This window comes from Trachypithecus francoisi, unplaced genomic scaffold (assembly GCF_009764315.1).
Source record: "Trachypithecus francoisi isolate TF-2019V2 unplaced genomic scaffold, Tfra_2.0 Lachesis_group13, whole genome shotgun sequence".
Lineage (NCBI taxonomy): Eukaryota > Metazoa > Chordata > Mammalia > Primates > Cercopithecidae > Trachypithecus > Trachypithecus francoisi.
Window position 1 is genome coordinate 75807075 of NW_022681458.1, and position 9365 is coordinate 75816439.

The window sequence follows — 9365 nt, forward strand, 5'->3', positions numbered from 1 at the left end:
AGGGCTGAGCTGAAGACAGCATTACCCATATATGTTTTCCCAATATCAACATGGATTACAAAATGGTTACTAGGATTCCTTAGGGATTCTTGCCCTTGCATTTCACAGAACTCTCCTTGAAGAATGAACAAGTTAATTATGAATTCATTGAGTAAACTGGCACATTTTCAATTTACCTTTATGAGTGCTCAAAAAGACACATAAGCAATGCATTGTGAACACAGAAGGATATTTTCACCCTGCCTGGAAAACTATAGAAGTTAGCCTGGATAAGGTGTTACTAAAACTGGGTTTTAATTTAATATTTATTAAAGACTAATATATATTAATGTAACATTAATATATTTATAGAAGCATATATATGTAAGTGAACACTTCAGTGAATTTTCACAGCAAGAATATGGTAAAATCCTACAACCAACATGCAGATCAAAATATAGAAACCAGCCAGCACTTAAGCAATCTCCCCTGTGCCCCATCTTTAACACCATCCCCTGTAGAAACCTTTAGTCTGACTTATATCACCATAGATTAGTTTTGGCTGTTGCTATGCATTATAGAGGTAAGATCCTAAAGTATGTATTCTTCTGTACTTACCTTCTTTAGCTCCATATGTTGATTTTAGATTCATTCAAACGTTGTATGTAACAGTAATTTGAAAATACCATAATTTATGTATCAATTCTTCCCTTGGTGAACATTTAAATATTTTCTATTTTTGGCTACTAGAAATATTATTTCCACAGCATTCTTGCGTGTATCTTCTGGAGTATTTATATATCTGTTAGGTATATATCAAGGAGCTGAATTACTTAGTCATAGGTATGTGAATTTTAACCTTTAATGGACACTGCCAAACAGTTTTTCAAAGTGGGTTTACAAATTTCATCCCCAATAACACAATGTGAAGTGTGATATTGTCATAACTTGGTATCATCAGATTTGTAAATTTTTCCCATTCTGGTAAATTTGTTCTGGTATTTTATTGTGGTTTTGATTTGAATATCCATAATGACAAGTGAAACTGAGTAACATTTCATATGTTTATGGATAATTTAGATAGCCTCTTTTTTGATATTCTTGCTATAATTATTTGTCCTTTTCAAAAAAAGTTGGTTGTCTACCCTTCTGCTAGTGATTTACATGATCTTTTATATATTCCAGATATTAGTCCTTTCTTGGGTATATGTGTTGCAAATACCTGCTCTCTGTGTGTGGCTTGCAGTTTTACTCTCTTAGTGGTGTCTTTTGATTAAGAGTGTTTTAAATTTTAAGAGAGTTCAATTTGCAGATCTGCCTGTTTAGGATTAGTACTGTTCTGTTCTCTTAAGAAATCCTTTTCTACAGCAAGATCATGAAAAATAGCTTCTTATAATATCCTCTAGACATTTTATGATGTAAGTTTTACATTTCGTTCTGCCATACTCATATAATTGATTTTTATGGATGGTATAGACTCAAGATTAATATATTTTTCTATATATTTTTAGAAAATCTATATGAGGGTAAGCTATAAATTTCTGTATGGATATTCAATTAACCCAGCACTATTTATGTAATAGATCATTTTTTATCCAAAGCATTTTTGTATCAACTTCATTATGAATTATTATGAATCAACATGTGTCTATATGTGTTGGGGCTTTCCATTCTAATATACTGTTTGATTTGTCTATATGCCAATACTACACTGCCTTAATTGTTGTAGTTTTAAAATAAGTCTTCACTTCTGATAGCATAAATCCTCTAACCATATTCTTTCTTGTCCAGACTATTATGTCCACTAATTTTGGCTATTTATAGTGCCACATCGATTTCAAAATTGGCTTTTCAATGTAAACAGACATGTAGAGACTTCAGTTGGAATTGCATTACCTGTATAGATCAGTTTGCAGAAAAACCATATATTTAAAATGCAGAGGCTTTACACTTACTTTATAGATCACAAATCAACAACATGATTTTATGACTTAAGAAACTATAAAAGAAAAATAAACTAAACAAAGCTAGCAGAAGGAAGGAAATGATAAAGATTAGAGCACAGGTGACTAAAAATACAGAATAGAAAAACAATAGAGAGAATCAATGAAATCAAAAGTTGGTTCTTGGAAAAAATTGAAAAAATTGTCAAACATTTAGCAAGATAGACTAAGAAAAACAGAGGAAAGACTCAAATTACTAAAATCAGAAATAAAAGCTGGGGCATTACTAATTATTCTACAGAAATAAAAAGGATTGTAAGAGAGTTCTAGGAAAAATTGTACAGCGACAAATTGGATAACCTAGATGAAACGGACAAATTCCTAGAAATGCAAAACCTACCAATATTAAACCACACAGAAAGAGAAAATATGAATAGAGCTATAACTAGTAAAGAGTTTGAATCAGTAATTTACAATCTCCAGACAACAAAAATCACTGGGCTTGATGGCTACTCTGGTGAATTCCACTGACTGACCATTTAAAGAACTAAACTGGTCTTTCTCAAACTTTTCCAAGAATTTGAAGAGAAGAGAACCCTCACTAAATCATTCTGGGAGGCCAGTATTATCCTGATACCAAACCCAGACAAAGACATTACAAGAAAAGAAAACTACAGACCAATATTCCTTATGAATATTGGTCTCCAACAATACTAGCAAACCAAATTCAGTAGCATGTTAAAAGGATTATAAACCATGACCAGGTGGGATTTATTCCTGGAATGGAAGAATCGTTCAACATATAAAGATTGCTCACTGAAATACACCACGTTAACAAAATGAAAGAAAATAACTATGTGATTGTCTCATTGTGGAAAAGAATTTCATAAAATTAAACACTTCGAGGATTTAAACACTCAAAAAATTGCAAATAGAAGCAAACCACCTCAATATAATAAAATCCATATATGGAAAACCTGCATATATGGATAATCGTACTAATGGTGAAAGATTAATATCTTTTCCTCTAGGATTAGGAGCAATGCAATCATGCCTGCTTTTGTTACTTCTATTCAAAATAGTGCTGGAGTTCTAGTGAGAGCACTGGGGCAAGAAAAAGAAATGAAAAAAGCATACAAATAGAATATAAGAAATAAAATTATCTCTTATAGATAATTATATACAAATAGAATATAAGAAATAAAAATAAATAAAAGATAATGTGATCTTATATGTGGAAAACCCTAAAGATTCCACACAAGAAAACTGTTGGAATAAATGAATTCAGCAAAGTAGCAGGATAAAAAGTCAACACACTAGAATCAGTTGCACTTCCATACACTAACAATGAACCATGTGAAAAGGAAATTAATAAAACAATCCCATTTATAATACTATTAAAAAGAATAAAATATTATTCTATTAATGAAATTAATTTAATCAAGGAGGTGAAGAGCTTGTACAATGAAAACTACAAAATATTGCTGAAGGAAATAAAAGCAGCCCTAAATACATGGAAACACATCCCATGTTTAGGAATTAGAAGAAAATATTGTTAAGATGTCAATTCAGATTTAATGTAATCCCTGTGAAAATTACAATAATGCATTTACAGAATTAGAAAAATCTATCCTAAAATTTATATAGTTTCTCAAAGGCCAAAATAGCCAAACCAATCTTTAAAAACAACAAACACAGCTGAAAGATTCACACTTCCAATTTTCCAAGCTTGCTACAAAGCTACAACTATCAGAAGAGTATGGTACTTGTATAAAGACAGACATGTGTACCAATGGAATGGAATAGAGAGCCCAGGAACAAACCCTCACACATACAGTCAAGTGATTTCTGACAATAGTGCCAAGACCATTCAATGGGGAAAAAGAAATCATTTTTTAAAATCATGTTAGAAATTTTACAAGAATAACATTGCATTTATAAATTTATTTTTGAAGGTCTGGACCTATTCATAATATTTTTATGATATTGAGTCTTTATATGAAATGATTAATAAAATCTATTAATATATTATTGATATTTTTATTTAGCCTTCCACATTTTTATTGGGGTGTTTCTTAGATTTTTTGTTGCTATTACAATGGGTTGTTCCTTTCATTGATTGTTCCTTAATTGATTGTTTCTCAAGTATGGAAAAGTTACTAATGTTTGTAAATTAATACTCAACCCAATCATTTCACCATATCATCTTATTCTTTGTAACAATGATTTAATTTACTCTGTTAAGTATTTCTGATATAAAATCACATAAAAGAAAATAATATTAATTTTATCTGCTCTTTTTCAAATTTTCCCTGTTTTGTTTAGTTGCCATTGGCTAGTAAATTTTAAAACACTACCAAATGATAGTGGTAAGATGATGTATCTTCAACTTGTATTAAGTTTAAAATATATTCCCAGCATAGGACCATTAAAATGTTCACTTACTAAATAAAATGAAGTCAGCATCTTGTAACATTTAAAGTTTTAAACAGAAATGAATTATGAGTTATATAAATGACACGTAACAATCACATTTTTTCCTAGAATTATTATAGAGGATTTTATTCATATTTTTCTTAATGTTACCTCATGCTGCATTCCTGGTATGAACATTATATAGACATTTTACATTGTTCTTTTAACATGATTCACTATAGAATGAATTGAGAATATATCCCTGTTTATCTTTTTTTGTCATTTATTATTTTTATTTTCTAATTTTCAACTTTTATTTTATAATCAGGGTATACATCTGCAGGTTGTTTACAAAGGTATGTTGCATGATGCCATGACTTGGTATAATTAAACCTGTCACTCAGGTAGTGAGTATAGTCCCAAGTATGTAGTTTTTCAGCCCTTCCCTCCTCCCACTCTCCTCTTCTAGTAGTTCTGTTTACTATTCCCATCTTTATGTCCATGTGTACCCTGTGTTTAGCTCCCACTTATAAGTAAGAACACAGAGTATTTGGTTTTCTGTTCCTGCATTAGTTTCCTTAGGATAATGGTCTCCAGTTTCATCCATGTTGCTGCAAAGGACATTATTTTATTCTTTTTATTTTTTTTATGGCTGGATAGTATTCCATGCTGTATATGTACCACATTTTCTTTATCTAATCTACTGCTGATGGGCACTCAGGTTGATTCTAGGTTTTTGCTGCTATGAATAGCCCTGTGATGAACATGTGGGTGCATGTGTCCTTTTGTAGAATGATTTATTTTCTTTGTGTATATACTCAGTAATGAGATTTTTGGGCCAAATGGTGGTAGCTAGTCTTTTATTGAGGATGTTTGTATCTATGTTCATTGGGGATATTGGTCTGAAGTTTTCTTTTTTCTTTTTGTCTTTGCCAGAGTTTGGTGTCAGGGTGATGCTGGCTTCATAGAATGGGTTAAGTGGGAATCTTTCCTCCTCAATTTTTTGGAATAGTTTCAGTAGGGTTGGTACCAGCTCTTCTCTGTATATCTGGTAGAATTCAGCTGTGAATTCATCTGGTACAGGAATTTTTGGGGGTTGGTAAATTTTTTTTTTTATTGCTGATTCAATTTTGGAATTTGTTACTGGTTTGTTCAGGTTTTCACTTTCTTCCTGGTTAAATCTTGGAAGATTTTATGTTTCTAGAAATTTTTCCATTTCCTCTAGATTTTTAAATTTGTGCACCTAGGGGTATTCATAATAGTCTCTAAGAATCTTTTGTATTTTTGTAGGATAAGTTGTAATGTCACTTTTGTCATTTCTGATTGTGCTTATTTGAATCTTCTCTCTCTTTTTTCTTTGTTAATCTATCTAGTGGTCTATCAATCTGGTTTATTCTTTTGAAGAACCAACTTTTGATTTCTGATCTTTTGTTTGAATTCTATTTCATTCATTTCTTCTCTGAGTTTAGTTACTTCTTTTCTTCTGCTAGCTTTAAGGTTGAGTCTTTTTTCTAGTTCTCCTAGGTGAAATGTTACATTTGTCTACTTTTTTAAAAAATGTACATAACATAAGAAATACTTGTTCTCTAAAAATATACTTGGAATCTCCAATAAAATTTCCTGGGCTGATATCATTATTAGTGGCAAATCTTTAAATCTTTTCAAATTATTCTCTAATTATTGATCTCTTTGGATTTTTTCTCTTTTGTTAGTTTAATTCATTTACAGTTTCAAATGTAATGTACTTCTAATGACACTAGTTACTTCACACTTTTTAGCATTCTCTGCAACTGAAAATATAGCTAATCTTTATTCTAGTTTTATTGTACCTTTTTTTCCTTTTATAGGCTTGCAGATAGTTTATTTATTTTATTTGGATTTTCATTTAATTTTATTCATCAAGTCTATAGTGCCTTTTAATTTTTCTTTTAAATTTTATTACTAGTTTATACTTTTACTAATATTAATCCCTTCATACTACATGATTGAGGTTGTTATGACCTTCTGTTACTTTCTTGAGTTTAATTTTCTTCTAATCAACAAATACTATTAAAGTTATATTTTCTCCTGGTTCTCATGTATTTACTGAATTGCTGTAATTTTTAGAAGGTATAGTTATATTGGTTAATCTAAATATGCTATATAAATATGTTAGCAAATGTAAATAAACATTGGTTATTTAAAACAATAATACCAATATGTACATTTAAAATATATGATGAAGATAACTCAGAAGTTGGGAATACAGTAAACTGAGTTAAAGTGTTATGAGAAATTTGTACTCCTTAGAAGTAGTAAAATGCTAATTTAAAATATATTTAATAAATCATGGGTTCATATTGTAATCTTTAGAAAACTCATTCTCCCATCCCCAGAAATAACACAATCTATAGTCAACAAGTTCATATAATAGAAACATAGAAATATTTTTAAATGAGCTTTTAATTTACAATAAGTCAAGAAAGACAACAAAGAAAACAGGAACAAAAAGGAAAGATGGATAAAAGAGTAAGCAAATAGTGCTAGATCCAAATATACCAATGATAACATTAAGAGATGAGGATTTTCCAGTCTGAATGAAAACCAAACCTAACTATTTGTTGATTATAATCTTGATTGCTGATTTAGAGGATGTTAGCCATTCCTTAAATATAAGAAGAGATCAAAATAAAAGGATATAAAATGATATGCCATGCAATATTAACCAAAGAAAGACTAAACAGCCTTATTAAAATCATATAAAAAGACTTAGAGCAAGAAGCATCACTGGAAACAATGATGGCATTTCATAATGATAAAAGGTTAAACACAGTGATAAAATGACACAGTATTTTATGTTTGTGTACTCCAAATGTAGCTTCAAATAGAAGAGCCAATATGGAGTAAATTAAATGAAAAATACACAAATCCAAAAATCATACTAACCTATGTTACCATGCCTCTTTCAGTAACTCATAAAAAAGTAGCAAAAAATCATAAGGCATATAAAATATTTGAACAGCACCATTAACAAAAATGAGCTCACTGACATAAGATCCTTCTACCCAATAATAGAATACACCTTTTTGCCCAAGGTCTATGAAATATTTAACAAAATAGACCATGTCTTGGGCCATAACCTAAGGTTTGAAAAGCACACTGAATATTTCTCTGACCACAGTGGAATTAAGCTAGTAGTAAATAACAACAAGGAATAAAAATATCTTCAACTGCTTAGCAATTATATCAAGCACTCTGACTAGCTGATTGGATAAACAAGTTGTCAAGGAAATTAGATAATATTTTGAGCTAAATGAACATGAAAATAAAACAGAGACTTGAGAAATGCAGCTAAAGCAGAGCTAAGTAAAATTGATAGACATAAATGTATATTGTGGAAAAGAAGAAAGTCTGAACATTAATAATTGAAGAATCTATCTCAAGAAGATAAAAAATATCAGCAAATCCATTCCAAGTAAAAGAGAATAAAATAAATAATAAAGATAAAATAAGTGCACAATGAAATAGAAAATAAATGAATAATAGATTCAATAAAACCAAATTTAGTTCTCAAATAAAACTGAAAGGAAAAGAAAACTAATTAAGAAAAAAGAAGGGAAATTACCAAATTGAGAATTTAAACATGGGTCATTACTACATATTCTATAGGTTTAAGATAATAAGGCAAGGGTATAATGGACAACTTTATACCAAAATGGACAAAATTCTTTAAAATGTAATTTTCAAAATAAAACATGAGAACAAATGGACAATATAGTTCTATTTCTATTTAAAAATTAAATAAAACATTAAACCATTACCCTCCAAAAAATACCAGGTCCAGATGATTTCACAAGTGAATTTCTCTAAACATATACATAAACTCTTTCAGGAAATAGTAGAACTTCTCAAATTCTTTTATGTGATCAGCATAATGACAAATCCCATATCTGACAAGCATATTATAAAAAGACAAATTATATGCCAATGTCTCTTATCATCATAGATCCCAAAACTCTGGGCAAAATGTTAGTAAATCAAAGTCAATGTATTAAAAAGGATAATAAACCATAATCAAATTCATATTATTTGCAGGAATGCAAAGATAGTATGACAGTCTATAGCAGAGTTCCATCTCCAGGCCACAGTCCTTCTTTCAATTGAATTTTGAACCATTTGCCTCTTTTACTTCTTGATTTTCTCAAATTTATTTATTTATTTATTTATTTATTTTTGAGATGGAGTCACTCTGTCACCCAGGCTGGCAGTAGCGTGATCTCGGCTCATTGCAACCTCTGCCTCCTGGGTTCCAGTGATTCTCCTTCCTCAGCCTCCCAAGTGGCTGGGACTACAGGCACGGGCCACCATGCTTGGCTAATTTTTGTATTTTTTAGCAGGGTTGGGGTTTCACCAAATTGGCCAGGCTGGTCTCGAGCTCCTGACCTCGTGATCCGCCTGCCTCGGCCTCCCAAAGTGCTGGAATTACAGGCATGAGTCACTGCTCCCGGCCTCAACTTTATTTTTATATCTTTTTCTTCTTATTATTATTTTGAGACGGAGTCTCACTCTGTTGCCCAAGCTGGGGTACAGTGGCACAATCATGGCTTATTGCAGCCTCAGTGCCTGAGCTCAAACAATCCTCTAACCTCAGCTTCCCAAAGTGCTGGGATAGAAAGTGTGCAGCCTCAATGTCATTTTTCGTATTATTGTATTTTCCTTTCTATTGCCTTTTGAAAGTGTTTCTAGTCCCAAATTGGGGTATCCTTCAATCACAATTCCAAATCTCACTCTAACAATACTCAGGCAGTCTTTAAATAGTGTCGGGCATGTAACTCTCCCTATTGGATCAGTTTCTGAGTTCTCTGACTCTTTTCTCTGGTGAAGCATATTTCAGTATAGCTTTCTATGCTCCCTCCAGTAGAAGCTGAACAAATTGTTGCACCTTTGACACTTGCATTAGGACTGAAATTATGTAATTAAGCATTACCCAGCCAGCCACATTGTAGCAGGTGGAATTACACAGAAAACAGAATATGAGGTAGAATGTTA